At 42.8% G+C, this 19,717-nt stretch overlaps 1 protein-coding gene across 5 annotated transcripts in view; it reads left to right on the top strand.

Moving 5' to 3' along the window:
- Positions 1 to 4,160: 4,160 nt before the first annotated feature.
- The window catches only part of LOC140185131 (ATP-sensitive inward rectifier potassium channel 1-like), an 84,359-nt gene continuing 68,802 nt past the window's right edge, over positions 4,161 to 19,717 (top strand). For 4 of the 5 annotated variants that reach the window (XM_072238454.1, XM_072238451.1, XM_072238455.1 and 1 more), the window contains exon 1: positions 4,161 to 4,249. The gene's annotated coding sequence lies outside the window, so the exon portion shown is untranslated. The remainder of the gene's footprint in view (positions 4,250 to 19,717) is intronic. The other variant, XM_072238452.1, reaches the window with a different exon arrangement.

Genomic DNA, 19,717 nt, shown 5'->3' with positions numbered 1-19,717 from the left:
GCCTGCACTACACTTTCTCTGTAGCTATTACACTGCATACTGTAATCTGTTATTGTTCTCCCTTGTACCACCTCAGTGCACTGTGGTGATGAAATGATCTGTATGGATGGCTTGCAAAGCAAAATTTTTCACTTTGGTACATATGACATGAGTGTGCAGCCTGTGTCCTTCATATTGAAGCAAGTGTGCAAATTATTAGTTGAGGGAGTAAACTACATTGAAATCTGTGCATATATTTTTTGATATCTAAATATACATATTTAGATTTCAACAAAGTATACACATTGCACTTCTAATTAAATAAATTGGTTGCAGCAGAGAGTATGAACCATTGGTCTGTCATAAAAATCCTTGAAACTCAGAGGATCTATCCTGGCCCAAAACATTGATGCAAACATGAAGAAGACATGCCTGTGGTTCTACTTCATTAAGAGACCGAGGGGATTTGGCATGTCACCAAATTTCTATAGATGTTTAATGGAGAAATTTTGACTCTTTGCATCGCCATCTGGTATGGAGTCTCTGATATACAGGATGGCAAGAGGCTGCAAAGGGTTGTGGACTCAGACAGTTACCTCACAAGCACAACCCTCCCACCATCGAGGATGCCTTCAAGAGTCTGTGACTCATTAAGGACCCTCACCATCCTGGACATTCCCTCTTCTCATTGATACCATAGGGGAGGAGATACAAGAGGCTGAAAACTTGCTGTCTATGATTTAGGAACAGTTGCTTCCCCTCCATCAAGAGATTTCTGAACTGTTCATGAATCCATGAGCACTACTTCATTATTCCTTTTTTGCACAATTTACTTATTTTGTAATTTATAGTTATTTTTATGTCTTTACATTTTACCGCTGTTGCAAAAGAACACATTTCACAGCGTATACGTGGGTGATAATAAACCTGATTCTGATTCTGGGAGGGTAATCTTTTTTCTTACCTCATCTGATCTTTACGTAACTGCAGACCCTTAGTCATGTGGGTGACTCAACCTATTTGCCCAGGCTACTCTGAGGGCACTTCCCAAGCCTGTGGCGTCTACCATCGATACGGTGGCAACAAGAGCAGGTCAGAGGTCGAGTAACACCCAAGCCCTTTCCACCACATACATGATGCAAGTCATGAGTGTAATGGAAAACTCTCCAGTTGTCTGGGTGGATGCAGCTCCAATAACACTTAAGAAGTTGCTCAACAGGTTAACTCCCCACCTCCCCAACCACAATCCTAAGGGTTCATTCCCTTCCCAACTAGCACACAATGGCTACAACATTTACCATCAACAAAATGACAGTAGCAGCTCACCTGGCCTATTTGTGGCATCTCCCATAGCTGTAAATGCACAGATCCCGAAAGATAAAAGCAGTCAGGACATGGCGACACCACAGCATGTAAGTTCCTCCCATTGGACATCCATCCTGACTTGGAAATATATTGCTAGCCCTTCACTGTTGCTGGGCTGAAATCCTGAACACTCTCTTGTAATAGTGACTGGTTTTAAGGAGCCAGTAACCCACCTTTCCCTGTTTCCTGTCAGTAGAAATGGTTCCGTCGCACTTAGTAGCTAAGCCACGCATATTAAGTTTGGGAACTGGACTTGGCTGTCAGAGGATATTTGAGATACACGCCATTGGGAGCATTTAATAGGTAGTGGGAGCTTGCTCCTATTACCACCCCCGGCTGTAACAACTTTACTTTACTTTACTTTATTTTATTGTTGCCAAACAATTGATACTAGAATGTACAATCATCACAGCGATATTTGATTCTGCGCTTCCCGCTCCCTGGATTACAAATCGAGAGTAAATATTAAAAATTTAAATTATAAATCATAAATAGAAAATAGAAAAGGGAAAGTAAGGTAGAGCAAAAAAAATCAAGATGCAGGTCCGGATATTTGGAGGGTACGGCCCAGATCCGGGTCAGGATCCGTTCAGCAGTCTTATCACAGTTGGAAAGAAGCTGTTCCCAAATCTGCCCATATGTGTCTTCAGGCTCCTGAGTCTTCTCCCGGAGGGAAGAGGGACGAAAAGTGTGTTGGCTGGGTGGGTCGTGTCCTTGATTATCCTAGCAGCACTGCTCCGACAGCGTGCAGTGTAAAGTGAGTCAAAGGATGGAAGATTGGTTTGTGTGATGTGCTGGGCTGTGTTCACGATCTTCTGCAGCTTCTTCCAGTCTTGGACAGGACAACTTCCATACCAGGTTGTGATGCACCCTCGAAGAATGCTTTCTACGGTGCATCTATAAAAATTAGTGAGGTTTTTAGGGAACAGGTCAAATTTCTTTAGCTTTCTCAGGAAGTAAAGGCGCTGGTGGGCCTTCTTGGCAGTGGACTCTGCTCGGTTGGACCAAGTCAGGTCATTTGTGATATTGACCCTGAGGAACTTAAAGCTCTTGACCTGTTCCACTTGTGCACCACCGATGTAAATTGGGTAACCGATGTAAATCGATGTAAACCTTAAGGAACCAGATGAAGGCTGACAAAACCACACAGAGAGGAAAGGTTTGATTCTGCCTTTGAAATTGAATTGTCCTTCCAGTGATCGTCGATCTTCAATAGCTGATGCAGTCCTGAAATGATCAGTGAATTATTTAAATTGGTCCGTGTGAAAGAAAGGAACTGAACAATTGTTTTCCTCACAGTTAAATAGTCTTATCATATTTAGAGAGATTCATCATTAAATACATCTGCCCCAGGTCATGATGTAGCTGTGCTCTGCAGGTAGCTGGAACACTCAAGTATAAGATGGAAAGGAAGCTGTGGGAAGCTGTGGTTTTGCCAAAAGCATGTGGTGGGAAGTGGCTTACAAGGTAATTCTAGAGAAGTGGGAGGAATGTAACTCCCTAACGCATGCTCCTAGCTGGGCAAAGCCAGATGCCAGAAATTATCTACCCTGTCTTAATGTAGCAGTCAATTCTGAATCAGAAACTAACGTTGGTTATTCCAAGGTTTAAGATTTTAAAGCAGCTAACACTTAAAAGCTGCTGTGTCATTTTTTAGAGCAAAGAATCTGCTGGGTACTTGCTGAATGTACTTGCCAGCCAATAGGAACAGGATGTTCTGGCTAGTACTGTGAGCTAAGATGGATGGATGGGGTTTAGCACATAGAAATGGGAAGGGAATTGGATGGAGTTTCGAGAGTGTGTGTAAAAGGGGAACTGAGAGAGCTGCGGTGTCTGTGGAAGGTTCTGAAGCTGGTTCATGCCATGTTTGTGTCAAAAGGCTTGGATTTTACGATGGATAATGTCCACATGAATGAACAGAATTTAACAGTGTCTGGGTGGGGAGTGCATGTGAGTGAGAATAGGCAATTAGAGTAGATTGAGCAGAGCACACGAGAAAGTTCCACAGTGAGTGTCTGTTAGCAGGCAAACTAATGGGGCTTCCTCTGGGCCTCATTCACCAGATTTGGTTAGGCTTCAGCTGTGTTTGGGGCTGGGGGTTTAGTTCTGTGATGTATTGCCCTGGCCATTCACCTCTCGTGTTCAACCCACTGTTAAAATTCAGCAACCAATATTCTTAAGTGGATATTGTGAAGAATATACCATTTTGAAATCCAGAACTTGCTCCAGACTGAGGCACAATTTCCCTGCAGTGATTCTAACCCTTTAACTGTGCGTGTTCCCCCTCCCCAGTGCACACAAGCAGCACTGAGTTTAACAGGAACTTTGATGCATCACATTACCAGACCTCGTGGTTGAAAGTTGTTTAATATACTGGAATGTCCTTGGGCCAAGAAAAAGGACCAACTTATTGCAAATATATTCACATCCTTCAAAATGCAAATATCATCATTATGAGATTGATGGGTGGACTTGGATGTTTCCACTTCCCAGTTCCGCACGTTCTGGTTGCAAGTAGAGCAATTGAATTAAATTAAGTTCCATTAACCTTCACCCCTGAAGGGGCTAACAGCCATTCCAAGCATGATTCAGGAACAAATGTGTGGAATAAACTTCATTTTCATAACAGGTACTGTTTATAATGTACTACAATGGCTTGATAAGGAGATACTTGCTAACTAAAATGATTAATAATATGCTAATGTTCAAATTCTTGTTTTGCATTGAATAGCATTATTTTTCAATGCAAAGTTGAATTTGAAATTAACCAGTCAGGACAAACCCCAGTTATATATAAAGGTGAAGAATGAGACTAATTCTGGGTATTTCCAGCAGGTCAGCACTGAAGGTATTTGGCTGGAGAATTGGTACTGAAGGGGTGCGATTACATTACTTCCATTTTCAGGTAAGAAGATTTTACCAAGGAGGATGGATTTCTGTTAAGGAATAAACTAAGCTCAAGTGTTGGATTGATTTTTTTAAAGAGAGGATCAAAGCTTATAAAATCAACATGGATAAGGACATTTGTTTGCAAATTATGCACATACTTATCACAAATGAGGACACAGTAGGATTCAGCAAAGGAAAATGTTCCCTAGAAATTTGATGGCACAGTGGCACTTTCTCCCTGCTACAATACTATTTCAATGAAAACTAACACTTTAGGAAAATTTAGGGACATTCTATGAATTACACAAAGTCACATTTTTTTGTCCTAGCTTATGCGGGAGGATCTGGACAGGCAGAGTGTCAGCCAGCTGTGCTTGTGAGGCCTGGCATCCTTCCAGAATGGATCCTAGCCAGTGGACTCCAGTGCTGGGAGCCACATCAAATGAGTCCTCTCTCAGTGAAGCAATTTCCTTCCATCCCCGGGACAGTGATCTGGCTATGCTTACCACCCCATTCTCTGTGTCGATCCTTTGACTCTTTTGTTGAACATGAGCTGAGAGGCTGTCCGCTCAGCTGCTAATCTGAAAAATAAGTCTGCCAAAACTGAGGGCAAGGAGTGCCCAGTCACACCCACTAGCCTGAACTGGCTATTGGGATTTCTTGGGGCAGGATTTGGGCAGCTCTCTCTGTCACTGAATCATACAGCATCGAAGTAGGTCCATCAGCCCACTGTGCCCATACTGGCCATCGACTATGATCTACATAAAGTGCATTTACCGTTCTGAGTATTGACTGTGCACAGGCTGGGATAACTCAGAGCTGAGTTTGGTTGTTCTTTAGTTCTCTATCACCTCGGTCCCTGTTCGCCTGGCTGCTATGAGCATAACAGATCTTGTAGAGCACCAGATGTATGTGCTGCTCACCCTAATTCCCATTCTGCTGCACTTGGTGAAACTATGAGAAATTCATGGGAGGTGCTCTTCCAGAACAGGCTTAATCTGACATGTGATTGCCACTCAGGGAGAGAGACACAGTTGGGTATTCTCCAGTCCCAACCACGTACCCCGACAGCTGACCTTTCAGAGATGACTCACCTGCTCGACATGTTGAGTCTATGTTTGAGCATCCTGAGATCTCCTGACCATGGTCACATGGCTGAACTGCAGTTCAAATTTGCATCAGGTGAATCTCCCTGCTGGGAAACACCTGAGGAAATAACATTAGAATGGTGACAGGTAAAGCCTCCAGGTGTGGTCTGCACTTACAAGGGGGCTGTATTGAACTCTTTGCCTCTTTGCATGGGGGAATACAAATCAAATGTTGTAGCTGGGGTCCCCTGCTTCCAGGGTTATTATCCCTTGTTTATTGACAATAAGCTCCTTTGCATGGGCGTGGACAGCACTGGGCTGATCTGCTCAGTCTCAGGGCTTGTTGCTGGAGAACAGACTCGAAGTGAGATGTCAGCACCACAGGAGTGGCACCGTGTATTGGTTGGTATATGTACCAACACCCAGCCTGGCCAATACCATTGTGTGTTAATGAGCAATGTAACTCAGTGGATAGGTCCTGGCCCCATTTCTTGGGCTGGTGTTGACACGTGAATCACGAAAGAAAGAGCCTAGGTTTCCTTATTACCTTTCATGACATCAGCATAATTCAAAATGACCATAAGCATAGGGGCAGAATTAGGCCACTTGGCCCATCAAGTCACTGTAAGGAGGATACTGTTGTGTATTGAATATTTGAGTAATCTTGTATATATATTGTTTGAATAAGTGTTCTTGTACAATTAAATAATTCATTACAAGTTATATATAAAAATACATGAATTGCATACATTATCACATTACCATGTGATACATGTACACCTCGCTTAAAGTAACCATGAAGTTAGACCTGCATTCTCGGACTCCTGTGTCTTCCTTTGGATTAGTTTAATGTTTTGAAGTTACAAACCATAACAGATAAAGAATAAAACAGAGGCAAGAGTGGATATCAGACTGATGGATAACAATGCTGGAGAGGTAGTAATGGGGTCAAGGTAAGGGCGGATGAACTTAATAAGTATTTTGCATCAGTCTTCATTGTGGAAGACACTAGCAGTATGCCAGAAATTTGAGTGTGTCAGGGAACAGAAGTGAGTGTAGTTGTTATTACTAAGGAGAAGGTGCCTGGGAAGCTGAAAGGTCTGAAGGTAGGTAAATTCTCTGGACCAGGTGGTCTACACGCCAGAGTTCTGAAAGAGGTAGCTGAAGAGATTGCGAAGGCATTGGTCATGATTTTAAAAGAATCACTAGCTTCTGGAGTAGTTCTGGAGGACTGGAAATTGCAAATGTCACTCCACTCCTTAAGAAGGAAGGGAAGCAGAGAAAGGAAATTAGTCTGACTTCAGTGGTTGGGAAGATGTTGGAGTCCTTTATTAAAGGGTATTTGGTAAAATGATAAAATAGGCCAAAGTCAGCATGGTTTCCGTAATGGGAAATCTTGCCTGACAAATCTGTTGGAATTCTGTGAGGAAATAACAGGCAAGATAGACAAAGGAGAGTCAGTGGATGTTGTTTACTTGGATTTTCAGAAGGCCTTTAACAAGGCACTGCACATGAGGCTGCAAAACAAGATTCTGCAGTAGATGGTGTTGGGACCGCTTCTTTTCATGTTATTTGTCAATGATTTAGATGGCAGAATTGATAGCTCTGTGGCCAAGTTTTGCAGATGATAAGAAGATAAGTGGAGGGGCAGGTAGTGTTGAGGAAGTAGGGAGTTCTGGACCCCTTATCTAAGAATGGATGTGCGGGCATTGGAGAGAGCCCAGAGGCAGTTCATGAGACTGATTCCAGGAATGAAAGGGTTAATGTATGAGGTGTGCTTAAAGGCTCTGGGCCTGGAGTTGCTGGCGTTTAAAAGAATAAGGGGGTCTCCGTGAAGCCTATCAAGTATTGATAGGTTGAGTGGGCAAAGAGAGGATGTTTCCTGTGGTTTCCTAGGACTAGAGGCCTTAGCCTCAGAATAGAAGGATGTCCCTTTAGAACAGAGATGAGAAGAATTTTTTTGAGCCAGAGGGTGGTGAATCTGTGGATTTCATTGCCACAGATGGCTGTGGAGGCCAAATCATTTGGTATATTCAAAGTGGGGTCTGATAGGTTCCTGATTAGTCAGGGTTTCAAAGATTATGGGGAGAAGTCAGAGGGATGGGGTTGAAAGGGATAATAAACCAGCCATGATGGTTTGGCAGAGCAGATTTGTGGGCCACACGCACCTCTAAAAAGAAAGCATGTCCTTGCCCGTAAAAACTTTGCAAAACATCACTTAGAAGATACTGTAAAGATGTGGAAGAAGGTCTCGTGGTCAGATGAGACTAAAGTGGAACATTTTGGCCTCCACACTAAGCAGTACGTGTGGTGTAAATCTGATACTGTGCATCAGCCAGCTAACACCATCTCTACTGTAAATGCTGTGGGGATGCTTTTCAGCAGCAGAGACTGGAAACCTGGTCAGGATTGATGGGAAGATGAATGCTGCTAACTACAGAGATCCTGGATAAAAACCTGCTAGCCTCTGCCAGAAAGCTTAAACTGGGGAGGAAGTTTGCAAAGATTTGGCATAACATTGAAAACCTAGACAAACTTCTATAGATATGTGGTGGAGAGTATGTTAACTGGCTGCACCACAGCCTGGTATGGAAGCACCAATGCCCTTGAATGGAAGATCCTACAAAAAGTAGTGGATATGGGCCAGTCTATCACAGGTAAAGCCCTCCCCACCATTGAGCACATCTACGCAAAGTGTTGTTGCAGGAAAGCAGCATCCATCATCAGGGACACCCATCACCGAGAACATGCTTTTTGCCTTGCTGCTGCCATCAGGAAGAAGGTACAGGAGCCTCAGGACTTGCACCACCAATTTCAGGAACAGTTGTTACCCTTCATCCATCAGGCTCTTGAACCAAAGGGGATAACTTCACTCAACTTCACCTGTCCCATCACTGTAATGTTCCCACAACCTATGGTCTCACTTTCAAAGACTCTTCATCTCATGTTCTCAATACTTATTGCTTATTTACTTATTATTATTACTTTCTTTTAATTATTATTAATTATTATTTATTTCTTTTTGTATTTACACTGTTGTTTTTTACACACTGGTTGAGCACTCACGCTGATGTTGTCTTTCATTGATTCCATTATGATTACCATTTTATTAATGATTTATTGAGTATGCTTGAAAGAAAATAAATGTCAGGGATGTATACGGTGACATATATGTACATTGATAATAAATTTACTTTGAACTTATTAATTATCAGTCCATGTTTGAACTGTCAAGGTCTTGTGGAATGCAAAAGGGATTGCTTTACTTTTTGAGGAGTTGTGGAAGGAATTGTTGCTGTGTGGCTTTCAGCAAAGAGCCTCACTTCTGAGGAAGCAGCTGAAGATGGTTGGCACTGGGACTCAGAACTGAGGGTTGCCTGCTGTGATGTCCTGTTGTTGGGATGATTCATCTCAAGAAACAGCATCTGCCTTACATTTCTGGACTGAAAAGAAAGAGGGCAGACAGGGAATGAAAGAGTAGACAAGAGGGAGCATTACAAGCTGGCAGATGATAGGTGAATCCAGGTGACGGGGGAGGGAAGGTAGGTGGGGGGATGGGAAAGACAGGAGAAGTTGATAGGTGAAAGGTAAAAGTCTAAACATGATGGAATTTGACAAGAGAAGACAGCATACCATGGGATAAAGGGAAGGAGATGGGGAATAAAAGGGAGGAAAGTGTGGGTGATGGGCGGGTGTGAGGGCTGGGAGAGAAAAGCAAAAGGGAGAAGGAGTCAGAGAAATAAGGGAAAGCAAAAGGGGTGGGGCAGAGCAGTGTGGCTACAAGAAGCTAGAAAAAATAATGTTAGAGGGATATATGCAGGGAGATTGAATGATAGAAGATAAACCCAGCAATGGCGTTTAATGTATCATATATTTAGGTAAGAAGAATGAAGAGGTGGATTGTAAGCTAAATGGAAAGAGAATATAAATGTTCAGAGAGATCTAACATCTTCCTTTACGTGAGATGTAACTCCAGCCACTAAGGTGTTATTCCTTTAATTCTGATTGGCTTCAGTTTTACCAGGATACCTTAAAGCCACAGTGGGTCATATGTTGCCTTAATGACCAGAGTGGTTACTCTCAGCTCAGCTCACCTCTGGAATTTGGTCCACGTTGAATCAAGGCTGTGATAAATAGTCCTGTTGTAACTGGACATTTCAGGCAGGTTATTGGTGCATAATTGCTGCCTGATGGCAGGACAATTGATGGTAGCTTGTTTCACTTTGTTGGTGACTGAGAGGACTGACTATGCTTCAGAGTTGTAGATCTCAGTATGTTGTCCCTTGCCTTTTTTGTGCATAGCATTGTTTGAGTTCCAAGTTTAGGGGTACAATAAAAAACTTAGCAGATGAGTCAAAAACTAGCCTTGAGATTGCAGTGAGGAGGAAATCTTTAACTGCAGGAAGATTGCCTGGTGAGTTCGGCAGTAAGTAGCAAATGGAATTTAATCCAGGGAATTGTGCAGAATTGCATCTTGGGTTGTTACATATCCACAATCCTATGGTATCTTCTTTTATCCTTTGCAACCATTGGTTTTGTTGACCACCATATTTTGACTTATTTCTATCTAGTCATGGTTGGAAAATTGCCTGCAATGCCTTGTCCTTCTCCGCTTATATGATCCCATCTGGTGTCCCTCTCAATGCATCTCCTTGGCTCCCTTTGATTTCACATTCACCTATTATCATACCAAATATCATCTGAAAGCATGATGTCTACATGAAGGTTCCCAGATCCATGTCAACACCTCCTCCCTTAATTTTCCTCTCTCTGCCATTGTTCAGCACCTCGTCCTGGATGAGCAGGAAATCGCTGCCTTCCGATCCCATCATGAACTTCCTTCCTGAACCCAAGCTCCCATTCTTTCTGAAAAACTTATTTCTCACAGCCTCATCTATAAGCTGAAGATAAGCCTTTGACCACATCTCCATGCCGTCACTGAGACACTGTCTGAGTACCTGCCTCAGCTCAGCAGTTGCTGAATCTGTTGCACAAACGTGCTGCCTCCTGAAATAACTATCCTCATTTTCTCTGAACTGTCCTATCTCATAACTCTCAAAGTTATCTAAAACTCTACTGCTTATTTCCTACCTCACATTGACTACACTCTCCCCGTTTGCCTGTCATCATTGCACTGTCTCCCACTCAAGCAAGCATCCATTTTTAAATCACCATATTTGTTTACAACACCTTCATAGCTTACTTCCTCCCTATCGCAGTGCTCTCCTCCTAAAGTGACTTCTATACTCCTCTGATCTGGCCCCTTTATCATCCCTGTATTTAATTGCTTTGCTCTTCCTTGGAATGCTTCCCATAAAGCTAGCAGCTTCTCAAGATCAACTTTCAATGAAATCTCTTTCTTCCTTTAATCTATTTCTTAAAGCCTAGCTCTTTTTCTGAGCTTTGGCCATCACCCCTAATATCTCCGTTTATGGGTTGGTATTGATTGTTGTTACTAACAGTCTATCAAATCACCTTGAGATATTTAGCTGTATAAAGGTGCTATAAAGGTATAAAGGTATAAGTGTTGGTGTGTGGCCAAGCGGTTAAGTTGTCGGTCTAGTGATCTAAAGGTCGCTAGTTTGAGCCTCAGCTGAGGCAGTGTGTTGTGTCCTTGAGCGAGGCACTTAACCACACACTGCTCTGCGACAACGCCGGTACCAAGTTGTATCGGTCCTAGTGCCCTTCCCTTGGATAACATCGGTGTCGTGGAGAGGGGAGGCTTGCAGCATGGGCAACTGCCGGTCTTCCATACAACCTTGCCCAGGCCTGCGCCCTGGAAACCTTCCAAGGCACAAATCCATGGTCTCATGAGACTAACGGATGCCTATTATTATTAAAGATGCTAAGTAGACTGAAGTACAGGTTTTTCTGCGTTGCCAAAATAAGGGATATGGACTTTTTATGTTCTACTCAATTCTTTTAAGAAATTGAGCACCTTTCACCTTGGCTTCAAGGTTGTTTAACACCCAGTGAAGGATTTTATGAATATAGCCTCATATAACTTCAAATATTTCCATTTCTCCACCTGATTATATAGCACACGTAGGCTGATGGTACGGCAACTGCTTAGCCCATGACCACCAGAAACTGCAGAGAAGTCTGTGTAGTTAATAAAGACGTTTTAATGTGATTGAACAATCTACCGCTGCTTAAAACCGGCAGAAGCAATGTCTACTGTGGCTGTATTTCTCCTCAGACTCCTCAAAGGAAACGTGATTGCCGGTCCGGGCTACAAGTGTGTTAAAAAAAATGAAGGGTTCGACTCCTAGTACCGACTATATTGCTGGCAAACGTGCAGTCTCTGGTAAATAAAAATGACGATATCAGAGCTGGAGTGCTGTATCAGAGGGACGATAGGACAGAGTGCGACCTCTGCTTCACGGAATCCTTGTTAACCCCTTCCATACCAGAAGCAGCAATTCAGATTGACAGGTTTACTATACACCGCCAGGATAGGACTGTCAAGCCTCTCAAAGCAGAGGTGGAGGTGTCCATCTCATGATCAAATCCTCTTGGTGCACAAATGTGTCAGTGATGTCCCAGTTCTGCTCACCAGACCTGGAATATCTCACAGTGATGTGTCGGCCATTTTACCTGCCACAGGAGATCTCAGCAATTATTTTGGTAGCGGTATACATTCCACCTCAGGCCAATGTCAAACAGGCTCTAGATAATCTGAGCAGTGGGATCAACATGCACGAAACAGCACATCCTGATGCCTTCCTCATCATTTTGGGGAATTTTAACCAGGCCAGCCTGACAAAGTCACTAAATAATTACCATCAATAAATCACTTTTAGTAACAGAGGAAACATCGCACTGGACCACTGTTACACCACCATCAAGACCATCACCACTGTGCTATTCCACACCATCACTTTGGAAAATCTGATTACTTGGCTGAACTTCTACTCTCTGAGTATAGGCAGAGACTGAAGTCTGCAGCACCAGTGGTGAGGACCAAGAAAGGTATGGACTAGGGAAGCACAGGAGCACTTACAGGACTGCTTTGAATTGGTAGACTGGACTGTATTCAGCGATTCATCTTCGAATCTGGACAAGTATGCCACAGTTATTACCAACTCATTAAAACCTAGGTGGATGAGCGTGTGCCTACGAAAACGTACTGTACATTCCCAAACCAAGAGCTGTGGGTGAACCGGGTGTACACTGCCTGCTGAAGGCTAGGTCTGTGGCATACAGATCTGGTGACCCACGTCTGTACAAGAAAATCAAGTATGACTTGCAGAAGGCTATTTCAAGAGCTAAGGAATAATTCCAAGCGAGGTTAGAGGTGACATCTGATATACGTCAGCTCTGGCAGGGTTTGCAGGACATTACTTCCAGCAAAACAAAACCCAATAGTATGAATGGCAGTGATATTTCACTACCAGATGAATTCAAGGCCTCCTATGCCCACTTTGAAATGGAGAATATATCTACAGCTCTGAAGATCGCTGCTGCACCAAGTGGACCAGGAATCTCTGTGTCGGAGGCCAATAGCAGGCAGTCTTTTAGGAGGGTGAACCCTTACAAGGTGGCAGGACCTGGTAAGACTCTAAAAACTTGTGCCAACCAACTGGCAGGAGTGTTCAAGGACATTTTGTAATGATGCAGATAGGTCTGAGCACAATTGCAGAGACAATGACAGTATTGGTTAAATGACTTCACACTTTACCTCAACAGTCAGAAGCGCTCATTACAACTGGCTTGCCACATTCACTTGTTCAGATTCAAACTATAATACACAGGCAAAGAGTTCACAGAGAATGTAACAAAAAGGCTTCAGATAAGCTGTCTCAAAAGATCCAAGGCTTTAGGAGAAAATTGGGCAAATCAATCCACAAAGCAAAGGGAATCTTTCCAAAGGCTAGATCCCACATCAGTGTTTTCTCAGTACCAACACAGGTAAGTAATTCCACAGAGAAGGTTAACTCTAGCTGTTGATTCTTCCAAGCAGAATGAGTATCAATACTGAGCAACTGGTAAACTCAGCCACCAGCCTTAAACACCTCTCAGTCAGTCTCATAATCCAACTGAGATCCCTCCCAGTGATGAGGGATGAGGATCTCCACCCAGACAGATGACATTATTACTCTTGGAGGAGTCAGCGCCGCCTGCTGGGCGCTTCAGGTGTTACACATTTTCGACCTCTCACTGCTATGGTCAGAAGTTCCCACCTGCTTCAAAAGGGCAACAGTTATGCCAGTGTCCAAGAAGAGTAGTGTGAGCTGCCTTGATGACTATTGTCCAGTAGCACTTACATCTACAGTGATGAAATGCTTTGAGAGGCTGGTCATGGCAAGAATTAACTCCTGCCTCAGCAAGGATCTGGACCCATTGCAATTTGCCTATCGCCACAATAGGTCTATGGCAGACACAATCTCAATGGCTCTTCACACGGTGTTAGATGACCTGAACAATACAAACTCCTATCTCAGGATGCTGTTTGTTGGTTATAGCTCAGAGTTTAACACCATCATTCTCACAGTTCTGATTGATAAGCTACAGAACCTAGGCCTTAGTACCTCCCACTGCAATTGGATCCTCGACTTCCTAACTGGAAGACTACAATCTGTATAGATTGGTAATAATTGATCGTATGGAGAGTCAGAGGCTTTCTCCCACGGCTGAAATGGCTAGTACGAGAGGGCACAGTTTTAAGGTGCTTGGAAGTAGGTACAGATGGCCATCTTTGACTCACATAGACTGTTATTTGAGCTTCCTTACGGGTTCGTAGATGGTATAAATCTGTATTTCTTCAGGATCCTGGCAATCCTTCCAGAAACTGTGGAAATATAGGGAAGACAGCTGGTAGCCACAAGTTCCTCCTCGTTGTTAGGTTTTCTGGTTTTTCCATTGGCCCTTTTAAGGGCCTGACTGCTTTCCTTCACCTTGTAGCTGTTCTGTAGGAAAGCTGTGCGTAGTCATTTTATTTCCTCGGGGAGACACTCCAGGTCTGAAATAGTTTTTGCACGGTTAATCAAAGTAGAAAGAACAGCTCTACATTAGGAGGTGTGATGATGGCTGTTATTGATGAGGTACAAGTCTGTGTGAGTGGGTCTCCGATAGACGCCATGTCCGAGGCTACCATCCAGTTTCCATTGTATTAGAATGTCCAGAAATGGGAGGAAACTGTTCTTTTTCATCTCTGTATTAAGTTGAATGTTTGGATATATACTGTTCAGATGGTCGTGGAACTGTTGGAGTGCCTGGAGTCCATGAGGCCACACTATGAAGGTGTCATCGACATATCTGAAGAAGCATTTGGGACATAAGGGCAATGAACTCAGAGCCCTCTCATCAAAGTCCTCCATGTAGAAATTAACAATAGCCGGCAATAAGGGCGATCCCATGGCCACTCTGTCCATTTGTTCATAGAGTAGACCATTATGTCCTCTAGATTCAGTTGGAAGTTGGTTATCGTTGTTACAAAGTCGGCTGAATTCGTGACGTGATGCTCACAGCCCCCAACAAAGGGAGACAGCATGGTCATTAAATGCTTAGCTAGGTAGTAAGTTGGAGAATCTATCCCACTGAAGATAGGCCTCAGGGGCAACCCTCCTTGTGTATCTTAGGGGGCTTGTAAAGTCTTGGTGGTATTAAGGACAGCAGGGACAAGGATTGCAAGGGACAAAATTAGTCCACTGGAACTAATAGAGTGGTAATCTATGTGTGGTCAGAAAGAAATGGGGGAGATCTTGAATTAATTTTTTGTATCTGTATTTACTCAGGATATGGATACAGAAGTGAGGCAAAGCAGCAACAAGGTTATAAATCAGATACAGATTACATTTGCTGTCTCAAGGCAAATTAAGGTAGATAAGGGCCTGATAAGGTGTTCTCTCAGACCCTGTGGGAGGCTAGTACAGAAATTGCAGGGTCCCTAGCAGAGATATTTAAAACATCCCTAGCCGCAGGTGAAGTCCCAGAAGATTGGAGAATAGCTAATGTTGCTCTGTTGTTTAAAAAAGTCTCTAAGAATAAGCGAGGAAGTTATAGGCCAGTGAGCCTGACATCTGTAGTGGGAAAGTTATTGGAAGGTATTCTAAGGGACCAGATATATGAGTATTTACATAGACAGGGACTGATTAGGGATAGTCAGCATGGCTTTGTATGTGGTAAGTCGTGTCTAACTAATCTTATAGAGTTTTTCGAGGAAGCTACCAGGAAAGTTGATGAAAGCAAGGCAGTGGATATTGTCTACACGGTCTGACATAGGAGGTTAGTCAACAAGGTTCAGTCACTTGCCATCTAGATGAGGTAGTAAATTGGATTAGACATTGGCTTTGCGGAAGAAGCCAGAGAATGGTAGTAGATGGTTGCCTCTCTGACTGGAGGCCTGCGACTAGTGGTGTGCTGCAGGGATTGGTGCTGGGTGCTTGTCATCTATATCAATGATCTGGATCGATGTGGTAAACTGGATCAGCAAATTTGCGGATGACACCAAAATTGAGGGTGTAGTGACAGCGAGGAAGACTATCAAAGCTTGCAGCAGGATCTGGACCAGCTGGAAAATGGACTGAAAAATGGCAGATGGAATTTAATGGAGACAAGTGTGAGGTGTTGCACTTCGGGAGGGCCAACCAGAGTAGGTCTTACACGGTGAGAGGTAGGGCTCTGAGGAGTGTGGTGGAACAGGGGGATCTGGGAATACAGATCCATAATTGCTTGAAAGTAGCATCACAGGTCGATAGGGCCGTAAAGAGAGATTTTGGCACATTGGCCTTCATAAATAAATGTATTGTGTACAGAAGAGGAGATATTATGTTGAAGTTCTATAAGGCATTGGAGTGGTCTAATTTGGAGCATTGTGTCCAGTTTTGGTCACCTACCTACAAGGAAAATTGAAAGAGAGCAGAGAAAATTTGTAAGGATATTACTGGGACGAGAATCTAAGTTATAAGGAAAGGTTGAACAGGTTCGGACTTCATTTTCTAGAACGTAGAAGATTAAGGGAAGATTTGATTGAGGTACAGTATGCACAATTATGAGGGGTGTAGATAGGGTAAATGCAAGCAGACTTTTTCCACTAAGGTTGGGTGAGATTAGAACTAGATGTCATAGGTTAAGGGTGAAAGGTGAAAAGCTTAAGGGAAACATGAGGAGGAACTTCTTCACTCAGAGGGTGGTGAGAGTGGAATGAGCTGACGGTGCAAGTGGTGGATGTAATTTTGATTTCAGTGTTTAAGAGAAACATGGACAAGTACATGAATGGGAAGGGTATGGAGGGCTGTGGGCCAGGTGCAGGTCAATGAGACCAGGCAAGATTAATAGTTTGGCACAGACCAGAAGTCAGTGCTTACTTCAAATCCCTGTCGTTACAGACCACAAACCAAGCCAGAAACCTTAGTGTTGTGGTGGACTCTGACTTAAGTTTTAACTGACACATTAAGACAATTGCAAAGTCAGCCGACTACCATCTTAAAAATACAGCAAGAGTTAAAGGTTTATGTCTCAGCAAGATTTAGAAAAACTCATCCATGCATTTATTTTTAGTAGGCTTGACTACTGTAATGACGTTTTCACAGGTCTCTGTAAAAAAACCCTCAGACTGCTGCAGCTCATTCAGAACACTGCTGCTAGAGTCCTCACTGAGACCAAGACAGTAGAACACATCACTCCAGTTCTCAGGTCAGATCGCTACACTGGCTTCCTGTCCATCAGAAGATTGACTTTAAAATATTACTACTAGTTTCTAAAGCACTGAATGGTCTCAAGGCAAAACACATCTCCGATCTCCTGCTGCATTATGAACCTTCCCGAGCTCTCAGGTCATCTGGGGCGAGTCTGTTTACCATCCCCAGGGTTAAAACTAAACATGGTGAAGCATCTTTTAGTTACCAAGCTCTACATATCTGGAATAACCTTCCAGAGGATCTGAGGTCTGCCCCAACTTTAAGCTCTTTTAAATTGAGGCTGTAAACTTTTCTTTTTGCTGTAGATTTTAATTAGGCTCTCCCACACTGTAACTTTTATTTCTTTATTTTTATGTGTGATTTTATTCTCTTTATATTGTCTGAAATTTGATGTATGATTTTTATATCTTGTTTTATGCAGAGCATTTTGAACTTCCTTGTGTTTGAAAAGCGCTGTACAAATAAACTTGCCTTGCCTTGTTTCTGTGCTATAGTGTTCTTTGACTCTAATTTAAACCTGTTTCTCTGATGGAATTTAATGCAGTAATCTACCATCCACTGTCATTAAACTAACTGGCCTGTAGTTACCTAGCTTATCGTTGCTGCCCTTCAGTCTACTGGCACTTCACCAATTGCCAGTGAAGATTTAAAAACCTCTGATAGAACCCCAGGTGTCTTCCCTTGCTTCTCATGGCAGCCTGAGGTGCATTTCCACCCTGGCAATTTATCCACTTTTACATCTGTCTTCTCCATTTCAATAGTAATTTGTTGTAGAATTCAGCCATCACCCTTCATGAATTCTCCAACTACGCTGTTCTTGTCCATAATGAATGTGTGGACACCTACGTCATCTGCCTTCATGCGCACTTTGGTTCTTAATTGTTCAGGTCTAATTTCTTTCCTGATTTACTCCATTACTATGCTCATAAAAGGCTTTCGAATATTTATTCATCTTGCTTGTCAGCGATATTTGTGTCTCCTCATGACCCTCTGAATTTTCCACTGTACATTCCATTGTCCTGGAGGACCTATCATACTTTCAACTCTGTATCAGCCATAAACTAATTTTACTTTCCTTTATCCAACTCTCAATAGCCTTTGAAAACCTTGGACTGATTCATCCTAAGAAGAATACATTATCCTGGAGCCATCACTATTTCACCTTTGAATGACTCCTGTAGATTTACCTGTAAGGTGCTGCTCCCACAACACAGTTGCCAACTCCTGTCTTATCATTTTGTAACAGATATGCACTATTTGGAACTTAATTTCTGGTTTGTATTTGTCTTTCTTCCCAATGTCCTTAAAACTTATGATGTTATAATCATCTCTGCAATGCTCTCCCACTGAAATTCCTTCCACTCCTATGTTCCAAGAAATGATGTCCTGTACTCTCTCCATCAGGACTATCTGTGTAATGATGCAAAATAACTTCCTTGGCATACTGTAAAATGTCCCTCCCATCTAAGCCTTCCAAATTATCTCTGTTAATGCTGGGAAGTTTACATCCTCTTCCAATTAGAACTCTCTTGTTCTTCCACCTCACTTTAATTTATCTACATATCTGCTCCTCCATCTGCCACTGACTAGGTGTAGGCCCACAGCAAAGTGATTGCCCCTTGTCATTTCCAGTTTTCCTCCAAATGGCCTCATTTGAAGAACCTTCCAAGGTATCCTCCCTCATTACTGCAGTGAAGGACTTCTCATTATTTTTGCAATGCCCCTTAATTTTTACAGACACCCCACCAACACTGAAGAGTTGTACTCTGGAATGATGACTTGCCAGTTATGCAGATCTCTCAACCACATCTCTATGATGGCACCAGTATCATCTTCCCATGTCTTAATATTCTCCGTTCATCTGCCTTACTTGTCAGACTTCTTGCCAGAAAATAATGCAGTACATTGTTGTATTCCTTCCAAGTGCTTTATCCTGTCAATGCTCCTTCTACAGGTTTCCTGCCATCCTGACATTGAACACTGGAACAAAATGTTCACAAGGAAATCATAAATTAAACATAAATTGTACTCAATTTTTACTAGAAAGAACGCAAAGATGAAGCCCATTTTAGTGTAATGTAATCAAAGTGACCATAGTGTTCTATACTGAGGTAGCGATTAGGGTTGTGCTGGTTGGTTGGAGAATTAACTAGTTGAAGGGAAGCAGCTGTCCTGGAAGCTAGTGATGTGGGACTTCAAGCAGATGTACCTCCTGCCCAATGGTAGCTGTGAGAAGAAAACATGGCCCAGATGGTAGAGACCTTTGATGACAGACATTGTCTTCTTGAGATAACATCTCATGAAGATACTACAGACGGTGGGGAGTGACGTGTCCATGATTTATTGGGCAAAGTCGACTATTTTCTGCAACCTCTTACATTCCTGTGTATTTGAATCAGGATACTTTCAACAATACATCTGCAGAAGTTTGTTAGGGTGTCTGGTGTCATTCCAAATATCCTTAACCTCTTAAGAAAGTACAGACACTGGCATGCCTTCCTAGCAATTGCATCTATGTGGTAGGCCCAGAACAGATCATCTGATATATTAACACACAGGATTGTAAAGCTGCTGTCTCTTTCCAACAATGATTCCCCCAATGTAAACTGGCATGCATTTGCCCTCCTTCCCCTTTCAAGAGTCAACAATCAGTTCTTTGGTTTTATTGACAATTTTCCTATCTTGGGTGCAGCATCTCCAGCAACACACATTCAAAGATTCAAAATACATTTATTATTGAAGTACGTACACAGT

Source organism: Mobula birostris, chromosome 20 (assembly GCF_030028105.1).
Source record: "Mobula birostris isolate sMobBir1 chromosome 20, sMobBir1.hap1, whole genome shotgun sequence".
Lineage (NCBI taxonomy): Eukaryota > Metazoa > Chordata > Chondrichthyes > Myliobatiformes > Myliobatidae > Mobula > Mobula birostris.
This window is presented reverse-complemented; position numbering and strand designations above follow the sequence as displayed.